At 42.4% G+C, this 15138-nt stretch overlaps 1 pseudogene; it reads right to left on the reverse strand.

Moving 5' to 3' along the window:
* On the reverse strand, nt 1–1178 carry LOC148916740 (secreted RxLR effector protein 161 pseudogene; annotated as a pseudogene).
* Between the last annotated feature and the right edge of the window lie 13960 nt (nt 1179–15138).

The raw sequence follows: 15138 nt of genomic DNA on the forward strand, positions 1-15138 counted from the left end.
TGGGAGAATTAAAATACTTCATTAAGTGAAAGATGGCTGTTAAATAGCCTTACAAAAACAGAAAAGAAACTTTGCACGACTCCATGACATGCTGCACGATCACATGACCAGCAGCTCCTAAATTTAAGAGATCTTCCTGAAGAAACGTTCAAACCTCAGCTACTTCCCTAAAACATAGGGTTATTCCAACTAAACAGAAATACTTTAATAAATATTAAATAACTTCACATCCTCCCCTAAACTGAAAAGTAATTGAACTTTCAGTTTAAACTCGAACTCGAACAAATCCCAAGTGCTTCTCGCATCCTTATGTAAGCCTCCAACGTTAATGGCTTAGTTAGAATATCAGCCACCTGCATATTGCTTGGACAGTGTTCTAGTTTAATGACTTCATCTCTGGCAAGATCTCGAAGAAAATGAAATCTAACATCAATATGCTTACTCCTCCCGTGCATTACTGGATTTTTTGATAATTTGATGGTAGAATTATTATCACAAATGATCACAGTAGCCTATTCCTGTATAAAACACAATTCTTCGAGTATCCTTCTCAACCAAACAGCTTGACATGCACATGAGGCTGCAGCTATGAATTCAGCTTATGTTGTAGAGAGAGTGACAACAGGTTGTTTTCTCGAAGACCAAGCTACAACAGCTGAACTTAATAGAAATACGTATCCAGATGTACTTTTCCTATCATTAAGATCCCCAGCATAGTCACTGTCGCTGAATCCTATCAGCTTTACTCTAGTTTTCTTCTTGTAAAATAGACCAAGATCAGTTGTTCCTTTCAAATAGCGTAAAACTCTCTTAGCTACTTGAAAATGAAGTTCAGTGGGTGATTCCATGTATCTGCTAATAAGGTTCACAGCAAACATTAAATCAGGCCTTGTAGCAGGTAGATACATTAAACTTCCCACTATTTGCTTGAAGTGAGTGCTGCCGACTTTCTCTCCTCCCTCATCCTTGACTAGCTTTGTTCCTGGAACTATGGGATTTTGAACAGAGTTGCAGTCTTCCATATGAAATCTTTTGAGAATCTCCTTAGCATATTTCTTCTGTTCAATGAAAATCCCATTGCTTGACTGCTTCACTTCAATTCCAAGGAAGTAGTGCATTTTCCCCAAGTTTGTCATCTCAAATTCCTCCATCATGGACTTCTTGAAGTCTTTGAACATATCTGCACCATTTCCTGTGAATATTAGATGATCCACATAAAGACACACAATAAGAATCTTCCCTTCTTGACCATGTTTGACAAACAAGGTATGCTCATAAGGACACTTGATAAATCCAGTCTTCAAGAAATTGACTCTATATGACTATACCAAGCTCTCGGAGCCTGTTTTAGTCTGTATAAAGCCTTTTTTAGTTGTAGACCTTCTGTTCTTTTCCTTTTTGCACATATCCAGGGGGTTGATCAATGTACACTTGTTCATTGAGCTCTCCATATAAAAAGGCAAACTTCACGTCGAGTTGGTAAATGGACCAATCAGTCTGTGCAGCTAAAAATATAACCAAACGTATGGTATCATGACGAACTACGGGAGCAAATACTTCAGAATAATCAATACCATATTTTTGAGTATATCCTTTAGCTACTAACCTGGCTTTGTGCCTGTCAATCTCCCCATTTTCTTTGAACTTAGTCTTGAATATCCACTTCATTCCAACTTTTTTTCTCCTTTAGGCAAATCAACCAACTCCCATGTGTTGTTTCTTTCAATTGCTTGTATCTCCAGATCCATGGCTTTTCTCCATTTCAAACTCTTTATAGCATCATCAAACGTGTTGGGATCATTGCCACAAACAAGGCAAATTGAGCAATATTGTCATCATCTGAGAGCTCATCACCACTCACATAATCAGTCATCTAGCCAGGGGGTCTTCTCTGCCTTGGTAAATTTGAGGAGACTTCATTAAATCTTGGCTCAACAGGTTCATCTTCACTTTCTTCAACAATTTGCTCAGTTTCAGTCTCTTCAAGATAAACACTAGCTTCCTTTCTTGGTTTATCATTCCAGTTCCAACCACTAGCTTCATCAAACACCACGTCTCTACTAATTATGATTTTCTAAGCCTCTGGATTGTATAATCTGTAGGCTTTTGATTCGTTTCTGACTCCAAGCATTACACATTTTGTGTTCTTGTTATCGAGCTTGGTTCTTAAATTATCTGAAATATGAGCATATGCCAGATAACCAAATGTTCGAAAATAGCTTACTTCAGGCTTCTTACCACTCCATGCCTCCTCCGGTGTAACATCCTTCACAGCATGAGTAGGGCATATGTTTAGAATGTGACAACTCCAGTTCACAGCTTCTGGCCAGAATTATTTTGGTACCTTCATTCTTGCGAGCATACTTCTTACCATATTCATAATGGTACGGTTCTTTCTCTCGGCCACACCGTTTTGTTGTGGTGAATAAGCTGCTGTTAATTGCCTGTGTATGCCATTTATCTCACAAAAATTAACAAATTCATTGGAAGTAAACTCTCCTCCTCTGTCTGTTCGAAAAGCCTTAATAAACACACCAGTTTCTTTTTCAACAGATGCCTTAAATTTCTTGAAAGTCACTAAAGCTTCAAACTTTTTAGCAAGAAAGTATGTCCATGTTTTCCTACTAAAATCATCAGTAAAGGTTATAAAATATCTTTTGCTGCTGCTCGAGATGGGGTTGATTGGTCGACATATGTCAGAGTGCACCAATTGCAACACCTGTGTGGCTTTCAGCTACTTTCCTTTGGAAATGTTTCACGATGTTGCTTTCCCACCATACATTCCTCACAAACCGTTGAGGGAGCTTGCAATAGAGGAAGTCCTTTCACCATGTTCTTCTGTTGGAGTGCTTTGAGGCCATTGAAACTCAAATGCCCAAATCTGCAATGCCACAGCCATGATTCCTCTTTAGTTGTGGATTTGAAACACATTTGTTTCTTATCAAGTGCTTCTGTTTTGAGTATGAACATACGATTCGAAGTCATATCAGCTTGAATAATCAAACCCTTGTCAGGATGATGTATGTGACAAGAGTTCTTTTTAATCAAGATGACCATCCCTTTCTCCTGCAGCTGACCAAGACTAATCAGATTGTTTTTCAGCTCTGGAACATAAAATACCTCAGTTATGCAGTGCATCACTCCACTGACTTCAACTTTTATGTTGCCTTTTCCCATGACACACATACTGGAATTGTTTCCAAGTTTCACATTATCCCTGAATGATTCATCCATCTTTGCAAACAGCTGCTTATTTCCACTCATATGATTGCTGCAGCCCGAGTCCAAGTACCACGTGTTGCAGTTCTGGTTATTTCTTTCATCAATAGATGCCATCAGTAACATCTCCTCCTCTATCTCAGCCACATTAGCCTTGTTCTCTTTCTCCTTTTGAGGACACTCATATTGGAAGTGTCCAAGTTCATGGCAGTGGTAGCACTTCACAGTTGACTTATCAAATGGACCTTGACGACCTCTCCCTCTTCCACGACCTCTGAATCTGCCTCGACCTCTTCCTCTTCCTGATGTGTAATTCTCATGACTAACCTTGAGAGCTTGCTCTTCAATATCATGACAGGTCATCCTTTGCTCATGCACCATCAAACTACTTTGCAATTCATCAATTGAAAGTGCATCAATATCTTTTGACTCTTTAATCGAACATACAACGTAGTCATACTTAGATGTCATAGACCTGAGTATCTTCTCAATCACAGTGACATTTTCCATTCTATCTCCATGTATCCTCATTTTATTTGCAACAGTCAATGTTCGAGCAAAATAGTCAGTGACTGTTTCTCCATTCTTCATTTGCAACATCTCGTACTCTTTGCGAAGAGCTTGCAGTTGTGCACGTTTAACTCTAGTCATGCCTTGATACTTTTTCTTCAAGGAATCCCAGATATCCTTTGTCGTATCCTTCTTCAGAATTGTCTCCAAAATGGCTCGATCAATGGCTTGAAACAAGTAATTCTTGGCCTTCAAGTCTTTGAGCTTCTGATCCTCTAAGGTTTTGAGTTGAGCTTCTATCAACACCATTCCTTTTGCAGATGCTGTGATTCCATTCTCCACAAGACTCCAGTATTCTTTAGATCTCAAAAAATTCTCCATCAACATGCTCCAATGATCATAGTGACCATCGAAGCGTGGGATTGATGGTTGAACAAAGCTGCTTCCTTTAGTCGATATTGATACTTGCTACGGCAAGAGTTGCTGCTTTCCTTTGCTCTTCAGGCCCCAATTTGGAGCTCTGATACCAATTGTTAGTTTCTAGATTTACTAAGAGGAAACAGAGTGGGAGAATTAAATACTTCATTAAGTGAAAGATGGCTGTTAAATAGCCTTACAAAAATAGAAAGAAACTTTGCACGACTCCATGACCTGCTGCACGATCACATGACCAGCAACTCCTAAATTTAAGAGATCTTCCTAAAGAAACGTTCAAACCTCAGCTACTTCCCTAAAACATAGGGTTATTCCAACTAAACAGAAATACTTTAATAAATATTAAATAACTTCACATTTGGCCCTCGGAGCTCTCCATCTTCAGCTTAATTTGCTCCGGGTCAACCCGAAAGCTCTCCGGTTTCGGTGCTTGTGGGGTGCAATTCGGACTTGCGAGACTTGCTTTGTGCGTCTGGGCCTGTCTGAGAGCTTGTCCGTAGAGATAACTCTTGGAATCTGGTCGCTGAAGGAAGTGCCTTTCCCATGAACGATAAAAGCAAGCAGACTTTTTTTTTTTTTTTTGGGTGGGGTTTTTTTGTTGAATGGATTTGGAAATGGAAAATGAGGCAAGGCAATTGGTTTGTTATCTAGTTTTCATGGTTTGGGTTTTGGGTGTTTCTAGGATCTGAAACTACACCAGACTTTCAGATTTGTGCAAGGTGGGTGATAGCTTGGTGTATGCATTGTCTTTTCTATATAATTAATTCAATAAACCAAAACTCGAGGGATTTACAGCAGTTCTTGTTGATCTTCATGTGATTTTGGAAGACACGTAGTGCAGTTGTGAAATGGAAGGAAGACAAGCAGCGAAGTTGTGAAAAGGACGAGATTACCCTCAACAGACGACTCATGTGCAATTTACGTGGTGTTTTTGACGGGCATTTTGGATTGAATTGTGGAAAACTAAATCGGCAGAACGCATTGTAAAAATTAATATGAATAAATTGGCTGAAAAAATAATTCATAGTGTTCATTTTGTGACAAATGAAATGTTAGGGGCATTTGGCATTTATCCTTTTTAATTTCTTTTATTTCCTAATAGAAATTGATGGACCCGAACCTGGGTGATCCACATCTAAATGAGAAATTGATGGGGTCTGATTTGGGTGGGAGAAGATTGGTGGTGGAGAGAGAGAGAGAGAGAGAGAGAGAGAGAGATATTTTTTTAAATTGTGAAAAGACATTTTTGCCCATGTCAAGTGGAACTTATCCATATATCATGTATCATCGTTGGAAAAGTTGGTGAAGATGTGAGAAGCGATTATGATGAGACGTAATTAAAGTACCATACCACCAATGTGATTTAGTAATATAAGAGGCGAAAAGTAAAGTTTGGTCTTAGTCCAGAATCATTGCTACAATTTAACCAAAATTAAAAAAGCTTCGCATGCTAACCTCTTCAATCTTCAAATTTAAACCTCTAGAAGAAATCACGAATTGAAAAAAGGTCATAATGTTCAAGCTCCTAAATTTCAACTCCACTTTTTTAATACAAATGCTAGAAATTGAAATTCAGGAGAAAGTAATGTTGGAAGTTTGAATGAAATTCAGGAATATTTGTCCCACATTGGTAGAAAGTAGAAAGAGTGAGGCATAAGTGTGGAAGTCAACTTTGTAAATGGAAGTGGGTATAGCCAAGTTAGATTGGGCAAAAACTATTTGGGCTTTTGAATATTATATAAAACTATATAATATTTAATGGTAAAAAAGATGGGCTTTGGGGCACTTGGGAACTTTCAGATTTAAATTATTTTTTTGGTTTCGAGTTAATAATTTTTTATTAATTCAGATTAGTTTAATTAGCTGTTTTCTATGATTTGTGACTCTCGATAAGGTTTTGGAGGTTTTATTTAAATCAAACAAAGCCTCATTCGTTTGACACAGAAAAAACATTCTACAAGCATTTCACATTGTCGAGAGGAAAATATACAAAGTTCAGCAGAGATTCTAAGTCCGAGTGCTAGGGCTTAGAATACAGATAGTTGAATCCTAAGAGGTAGTTACCTATAGAACTTCAAGGCACGGAGAAGGGGTGAAATTACTGTCTTTAGGACATTGCATCAAATCTGCAAGCCTCTATCTCGAATTAAAGTCATTTTTATTTGTTGTTGTCTACTGTATTCTATATTACAGTTTGTATCTATTTCTTTGATATTGTTAATATATAATAATTTTAAATAGTCACTGATTATTGTTTTTCCAACAAGTAAGTGTTCACCCTAGGAGGAGAAATGGGGCTGAAACTGCTTTGTATAGCAGATGTTTTGCCTTCTCCTCTGTTGAATTAAGTTGGAAGAAAGTTAGGTTAGGGTCCAAGCAACAGGCCTCAGAGTGATCCAATTGCTTTGTTTGATAGGCATGCCACTCTTGGAACTTGAGGAAGCCCAATAGAAAGAGATTAGTTGATATGTGTTTGGGCCAAAAATTGGCACATCCCAAGCCATCGAACAAACAGGCAGGTTGAGGCCTCACGACAGCATAAATAGGAAGAGGAGTCCAGGAAGGAGAGCAATCATGTGTGACCTCTGAGATAAAGTCGCAATGGCGGAAGTCAGTCGAGGATGAAAAGTCAACAAAGCGACCTACAAATAAAAAGTCGACAACATTCTGTAGAAGAAGTAGTGAAGGGTTAGTGACATCAGAAGAGCTGAAGATTAAGTCCCCTTATATATGTATATCTGAGAGATTTTCTACATCTTTACGGAAGGTAAATCTCCCAAGATAGATAAGCGAGGTTACAATCTCGAGAGAGGGATAGCGAGGCGTGTCCGGAAGGGCAGGCGAAAAGCAGATGATCACCTATCGGGCTATCTGCCAGGGAGTGAAGAAAGAGGAGGAAAAGGGGAGAATATCTTTGCTTAATAAAAACACAATCACTTACTCGGAGGAAAGCAGTTTTTCTATAAATACAAGAAGAGTGAGCAGGGTAGAGGCACAAAAAAACCAAAATCAATCAAAACAAAAACTCAAAATGACTTGGCAAAACACTTGAAGCAGCAAAGCTCAAGCCAGGAGACACAACACAAACAACTCAGCGAGAAGCTCACTTGATTCCAAGTGAAAACCGGCTTTAGATTAGAATTCCCAAGGTTCGGACTTAGAAAATAAGTCATTCAAATTTCACAGTCAGTTTCTAGCCAGAGTCCGAGCGACCATACAGAAGCCGCGATGGTTCGCCCACTCGAAGCTTCACAAAAAGCCTAAAGTACATTGAAGCTCTGCCAGAATCAACCTTTGGTATCGATTTAAAGTTGAAACTTAGCAATCGAGTTGTCAACATTCGATCAGTCACCCGGGCGATTTCCAATCGGCGGGCGGTTCGAGTCCGGCGGGCGATTCGATCCGGCCGGACATTTCGATCCGGCCGAGCGAGCCTCCCATTCGAGCGAAATGGAGTTCCAATTGTATCTTCATCTCTCTAGCATGAGTATTTATTATTATAGTTTTGTAAAGCGATTACGCTACAAGATTCAAATTCCATGATTACGCTAAGCAGTTTAAATCCCATCGATTACGCACACAAAAGCGGTTAAATTCCATCAACCATTCACGGCGGAAACAGGCATTGTTTATCTTGAGATAAATTATTAAAGTCCTCACATAAATGCTGAGGCAAGAAAAGAACTTACTTAGGAGATATTCCTCACCCAAATTCACAATCGTTTGTTTAAATCGGTAACTTGGGGCGCAAGATTATCTACTCCAAACTAAGTGCACTAGAAATTTGTATTGCTAGCGATGTACGCTTTCACCAAAGAAAGTGACTTATCGACAGTTTATAGTTCTCAAAGCGGTTGAGGAACTTGCCTTTCCATCACAGGAGTGAGCGTAAGCGGGCAAACAATTTGCACACCGAGTGGGACTTCTCGGTATATTGTTCTTTACCGGTCCATGAATCTGGAAGCTCTAGGCAGAACCAACACCCGACATGGAAATAAACCAAGTGGCCTCGGGAAGGATTGGAATCGAGAGAAAGTGATGCCCGGCATTGGCACATGGCAGCAGGCGGGAGGTCGGGTGGCTCGGAAGGATGAACACGATACGAGGACTGCGTATTCGACAAGAGGTCACAACACAGGCAAGACCTAGATAATATGGCAGACCATGATGCAATGGCGAGGTCAGCGAGCAGTCGGGAAGGATCGGAGGTGCCATGGCGAATCTCAATCTAATGGGTGGTCGGCAAGAACCTTCCTAATGGTTCCCTATCGGGTCCACCTGGATTGGCATGGCAATAGAATCCCTCTCTGCCGGTGCGGTAGCGGGATGCGGAGCGGAGAAATCGAGTGCTGACACCGAAGAAGTGGTTCTGGCCAAGCGTGTGGCTGTACGGCGGTTCCTCGCCCGAGGACAAGTCTCGCAATCAGGCGAGGAGAACCACGACATTCGCGACAAGCGGCCCCAAGATCTCCCTATGGCAGTGCACGAGCGAGCAGACAATATTACCTTCACAGGCCCGAAGGATGGACCCAATCCATTCCCTCCACGCAGAGGAAGGGGAAGGGGAGGAATTATCCTTATGCCAATACAGAAGCAGGCGAGGGGCAAGCTGGAGAAACCAAGAGGAAGGCCAGGAAGGAGCCTGGAGAAGAAGTTACCTGACCATATAGGCGAACCGATTTGCTCGGCGAGCGAGTTTTCTCGGCCCGAGCGAGGTTGCTCGGCGAGAGGGTGGAACCTCCTCGGTTAATGCTCTAAATGACGTGGGGCATTGCGAGATGATCAGAGGAGATGATGGAACTGAAGCGGAGAGAAAAGGCCCACCTATAGAAAGCCATATCCACCTTACATCGATCAAATACCCTTGTCCCCAGGTTTTAAAGTACCAAACTTCACTTTATTCAATGGAGAGGATCCTCATGCTTCATCAGTTGAGCATGTAGGCAGATTTTCCACCCAATGCATAGCCATAGAGAATAACCCATGTTAAAGCTAAGACTTTTTGGGAACTCTCTCTCTGGACAAGCACTTGGTACACTAACTGCCCGACAAATTGTATTGGACTTGGAGCAAATGGAAAGCGTCTTCCATACTACTATTACGAGAGTTCAGCAGCCAGTCACCATCGGTGACCTTCTTTGCTCTCTCAAGGTGAAGATGAACACACCCAAGATTTTATAAGCGGTTGAGAAGCTCAAAATGAAGTCATCCCATCGAAGAAAGACACTTCATCCAAATGGCTCAGTGCCCTCAAAATTTCTTTGAGAAAAGATTTGATAGGATGTTGTTTGGAATCTGGCGGCCCAGAGGCTGGCGGACAACAGCTAAATCACGAGAATTGCTCGAGAGAGGAGCAGCAAAGGAGAGAAACTCTTCCAAAGCCGTATTACAAATCCCCTTCTTCCTCAATACATATGATTGAAGTGGAGTCAGAAGAAGATGCGAGGAATCGGAGGAGAGAGAGTTGCTGTTGCGGAAATGGCAAATTAAAGCATCCCATCGTTGTAAGACCCTTACAAAGCCTCCAAGGGATCAAAAGCCGCCACCATTCACAGGAGGGTTCGTTCCAAACAAACCCATGCAGAACAAAGTGTATTCTTTCGATCTGACCAAAGTAGATGCTTTGTTTGATGAAATGTTGCTACAGAAAGCAATAGAGATGCCTCACAGAATGCCCAAACCAGAAGAACTCAAGGGCAGACAGTATTGCTGAACACAATTCTTGGAATCATTCTACCAATAGTTGTGTTGTTTTCAGGAGATGTTATACAGGAAGGAATAACAGGAGGAAGGCTGAAGCTAGCAGAAAAGCCTCCATCCGTCACCACAGATCCTTTTCCCCACGCCACAAATTAATATGGTCAACCTAAATTGGCGAAGCGAAGAAGGGACGGAGCGACAATCGAGTGGACCCGGTAGAAGTGAGCGAATAGTTTCAAAAAGACTATGGAAAGACCAAAGCAACCATTTAGTTGGAATAGTGCTGCAGAGTGCAAGTGTGAGGTGGTGGAGGAGTGACACAAACGGATCGCCCACTCCAAGTGTTTTGACACGGATTGGAACCTCTTGCCCGAGATAAGGCGGACAGAAACTACCTAGGCTTGTCCAATCGGCGAAAAGAAGACTAGGCGTGACAGCCCAAGGAAGAAAAATCAATAAGGTTGCCCAGTGATAAACCTTTGGCGTGCCATCATTGAAAGGCGGTGGTATTACAGCCGAAAAGGTGGAGACCAACAATAGAGCGCGGGAACCCAAAGGAGGAGGTTGAGAGGCGATCTGCACATTCCTCAATAACGAGAAAAACGCATACAGTGCTTCAGTCAATTCGCCCAAAGGAAGAGCGAAATATTTCCCAGACGGAACAAGCGATCTCTCAACCGAAGTTGGGGCGAGAATCCTCGAAGAGCCTTCTATCCATACGCCTCACGCCTCTTTCGAAAATCTACTTAAACTCCCAGGCCCGAGCGGAGGAAAAAACCGATTCTATTCCGGAAGAAGGGCAAGTGGCTGGGTTGAGAGTATGAAGAGGAGCATTTGGATTATGATCCATCTGCGGATGACGAGATCGCTCTCGGAGCAGAAGAACTAGGAGAATGGGCGGAGGTATGAGGAGAGAACAGATGGATTATGACGGAGGAGTTGGATCGAAGCCGGGCCTTGGTGCGGGTGGAGGACTTGTTAAGTCTTGACCTAGGCATTAATATGGTGTTCATTACCGCGAAAAGTTACAGGCGATGAAGAACGGAGAGCACCACGGATGGAGATGTATTTTCCCAAAGTTTTGAGTGCGGGTTGGCGAGAAGCGAGAAGAGGGAGCACAGCGAGCGGTCGGGGCGAGAGGAACAACCCACAAGTTGGCTGGATCAGCTTTGCTTCTCCAAACCAACCAAAGAAATGGCAAAAAACAGCAAACTTTGGGGTGTTCCTATTCCCAAACTATGGTAGATGGAGGTGCAGCCATCAACCTACGCCTAACAGAATCTTTGAGTAAAATGGCGAGAGAAAGGGACTTAATTCCAACCACTTTGACCGTCACCAATTTGCAGGAGGCATCACCAAAACCCTTAGGATCCTAGATGTGGATGTTGTAGTAGGAAGCAAGAAGCTGAAGGTTGCATTCTTTGTGGTAGAAACTACCTCTACCACTTACAATGCATTACTTGGCAGAGACTGGATTCACCAGAGTCTATGTGTTCCTTCCACTCTCCATCAACAGTTAGCTTTATGGAATGAAGAAGGCTACATGGAAATAATAGAGGCCGATCCACGGCCATTTCTACTTCTGCCATGTGTTGTGAGGGCAAGGTATTATCATGATGACCTTGGTCCTTTCACCTTCTTTGGAGTCAACGAGCGGCCGCCCCCATGGTGTCACGGCCCAGAGACTCATTGAAGAAGGTCTAACCAATTCCTTGGAGGATTGGAGCAGACCTTTTGTCCTAAATTTCCATAGCATTAATGTCTAGTCCCAATCAGGAAAAGGATCAGCTGCAACAATCCGGTCCATTACAAAAGATTGTTGATATCTTGGGAGGAAAAGAAGTTTTTGGCGAGAATTCAGCCATCAATATGGCGAAATTCACTCATGAAAGCCTGAAAGCCGAGGAGGAAGAAGAACTACGGGAGGAAGTGCTAGATTTTGCACCAGCCGCCTTGGATGACTCTGCGGGGTAGAAGATCCTTTGCGGGAAATAAACTTAGGAGCAGGAGGATCAAGGCCTACCTTTATCGATGCACTATTGAAAGAGCCATAGAAGGAACTCGTTGCACTTCGCAAGAGTTCAAGATTGTTTTGCTTGGCATTATCATGAGATGCGAGATTAGACAGAACTTGGTAGAACACAAGCTGCCAATCAAGAGGATACCTACAGTCAAGCGAGGCGGAAGGAGGATGTCCATGGACCAGGCGAAAGTCAAAGAAGAAATAGAAAAGGCTGCTCAAGGCGGGATTCATCAGGCACGCCATCTATCTTTGATTGGCTAGCTAACATTATACCGGTTCTAAAAGGAAAAGCTGGGCGATCAGAATCTGCGTGGATTACAGAAACCTAAATGAAGCCTCTCCCAAGAATGAGTACCTATGCCAATGGAGACATGCTAGTAGATGGGCGCCCACAACGGATGCTATCTTTTATGGATGTAGCGCGAGTTACAATCGGATCATGATGGCAGAAGAAGATATCCACAAGACAGACCTTCATGTGTCCGGGCATATAGGTGCTTTTGAATACACTGTAATGCCTTTTGGCTTGAGAAATGCACGAGGGCTACCTATCAAAGGGCAATGAATTCTGTTTTCCATGATATGATTGGACATTCCCTGGAAGTTTATATTGATGATGTTGTGATTAAATCACGGAGGAGAAACCACATGGAGATCTAAGAAGAGCATTCCTAGAATGAGGCGACATAAGCGAAAATGAACCCAAAGAAATGCGTTTTGGAGTTCAAGCGGGAAATTTCTAGGATTCTTGGTCACCAAAGAGGCATAGAGATCGACAAAAACAAAGCAAGATCCATCATGGAAGCTTTGCCACCTAGGAACAAGAAGGAATTGCAAAGTCTCTTAGGAAAAATTAATTTTTTGAGGAGATTTATATCCAATTCTGCAGGAAAGATCCAGCCTTTCTCTTCTTTGTTAAGATTAAAACAGGAACAAACCTTTAAGTGGGAAGAACAGCACCAACAAGCTTTTGAAAATCAAGCATTACCTCTCAAATCCACCATTCTGTCCCCACCAAGGAGAAGCGAGACCACTCAAGCTCTATATATCGCATCAGTATCCATTGGAAGTTTATTGGTTCAGGATAACAAGGAAGGAAAGGAGAGCGGTTTATTACCTAAGCGAGAACTCTGCAGAAGTGGAAAGAAAATATTCTGCAATTGAAAGACTTTGCTAGCCTTGTACTTCCTTCTGTAAAGCTCAGACATTACATGCTGCCATACACCATCTATATCATTGCCAAAACAGATCTGATCAAATACATGCTAACAAGACCAATGCTTTGAGAAGGCGAGGTGGAAAATGGACCTTGGCCTTGCGAAATTTGCCTTGAGATATGTTCCTCAGCCGTCAAAGGACAAGGCATGGCGAACTTCTAGCAATCATCCGGAGAGGAGATGAAAATATGGACTCTCTAGACATAGCAAATGCAGATCTATTGACCAGAGCTCACACCTGCCTCAACAATCCTATCTACTCAGTTCATCTTGCACCTTGGAAGTTATACTTTGATGGATCAAAAACTGATATAACTTCCGGGGCAGGAATTGTCTTGGAAGAACCACTTGGAATCGAACACTTGCTATTCTTTCAATTGGATTTCCAATGCACCAACAACAGGCAGAATATGAGGCCTTAATCATTGGCTTAAATCTTGGTAGAACTAGGAATCAATCTGTGGAAGTGCAGGAGATTCCATGCTAGTTTTGAAACAAATTCTTTGGAGAATACAAGTGCCTAAGCCCTTCTTTGGCTGTCTATTTGGTGGCAGCTAGGAATCTTCTGACAGAATTGGAGAAGCCACTTGGGAACATATCCCAAGGGAAGAAAATTATCGGCCAATGAATTGGCCGGTGTATGCAGTGTACAAATGCCCCAAGGCGTGTACAAAGAATCATCAGGGTAGGAAAGAAAAGCCTACCATACATGTTCTGGCCAGAGGGATGGAGATAGATGTCAATTCTGCCACAATCACTTGAAGATGATTGGAGAAATCCTATCATGACCTATCTACGATATCCAACTTTGCCCTCTGAGAGAGAGTCAGAATCATGGCTTTAAACTACCTTATGTGGAATGAAGATTTGGTCCGAAAGAGCAAGGGAGGTGCTTTTAAGGTGCCTCGGAAAGGAAGAATACATGAAAGTTATGGGGAGACCCATGAAGGAATCTGTAGCACATCAAGGTGGGAGAAAAATGTCTGGTTAATTAGGAGATATGGCTACTTCTGGCCAACCATGATGAAAGATTGCATTAACTATTCCAAGGGGTGTGAATCTTGTCAAAGACACGGTCCAGTCCAGCAGGCTCCATCAGTTCCCATGAATCCAGTGGTAAAACCATGGCCCTTTAGAGGATGGGCAATGGATCTCATTGTAAGATCTATCCAGCCAGCGCCAGCTGCTTTATCATTGTTGCCACAGACTATTTCACTAAGTGGGTGGAAGCCAAAGGCTGTTAAATCTACTACATCTCAAGAGATCATCACTTTCATAGAAGAGCAGATTATCCAAAGATTTGGCATCCCAGAATCAATCACAACTGATAGAGGATCTTCCTTCATATCGAGAAATCTTGGACATGGCGAGAGGCATTCAAATTGACTGCTCCAATCCACTCCTTATTATGCCCAAGCCAATGGACAGGCGAGAATCAAGCAACAAAGTGATCATCAACATTATCAGGAAAATGCTTGAGAAGAATCCGAAACAATGGCATGAGAAGCTGTCAGAAACTCTGTGGGCATATAGAACTTCAAAAAGAGAGCGGTGGCATGACTCCCTATGCGTTAACCTACGGTCATGATGCAATTCTGCCTATGGAGATAGCTGTTCAGTCCCTCAGAATTGCTCACCAACATGACTTAGTAGGAGAAAACTACTCCCGGGCTATCTTCTTTAGGCTGGAAGGATTGGATGCAGCGAGAATAGACACTCTCAACAAACTCCTGGCAGGAAAACAGGCTGTATCAAGGGCCTACAACAAGAGAGTCAGAGGACAAGAGTTTTGAAGAATGGGAGATAGTCTGGAAGGCATTCGCCCCTCGGAACCCATGTGGCTGGTTATGGAAAATGGTCACCTACATGGGAAGGCCCTTTCATAATCAACCAGATCCTCGGAATGGGGGCATACAGGTTGCAGGATAGGGATGGAGAAGTTCATACGGCCCCAATCAATGGCAAATGGTTAAAAAAGTTTTATCCAACCATGTGGGATCATGGTGTACAAAGCAGACCGGGATAGACACAAGA

Source organism: Prunus mume, linkage group LG5 (genome assembly GCF_029339155.1).
Source record: "Prunus mume cultivar Tortuosa linkage group LG5, ASM2933915v1, whole genome shotgun sequence".
Classification (NCBI taxonomy): domain Eukaryota; kingdom Viridiplantae; phylum Streptophyta; class Magnoliopsida; order Rosales; family Rosaceae; genus Prunus; species Prunus mume.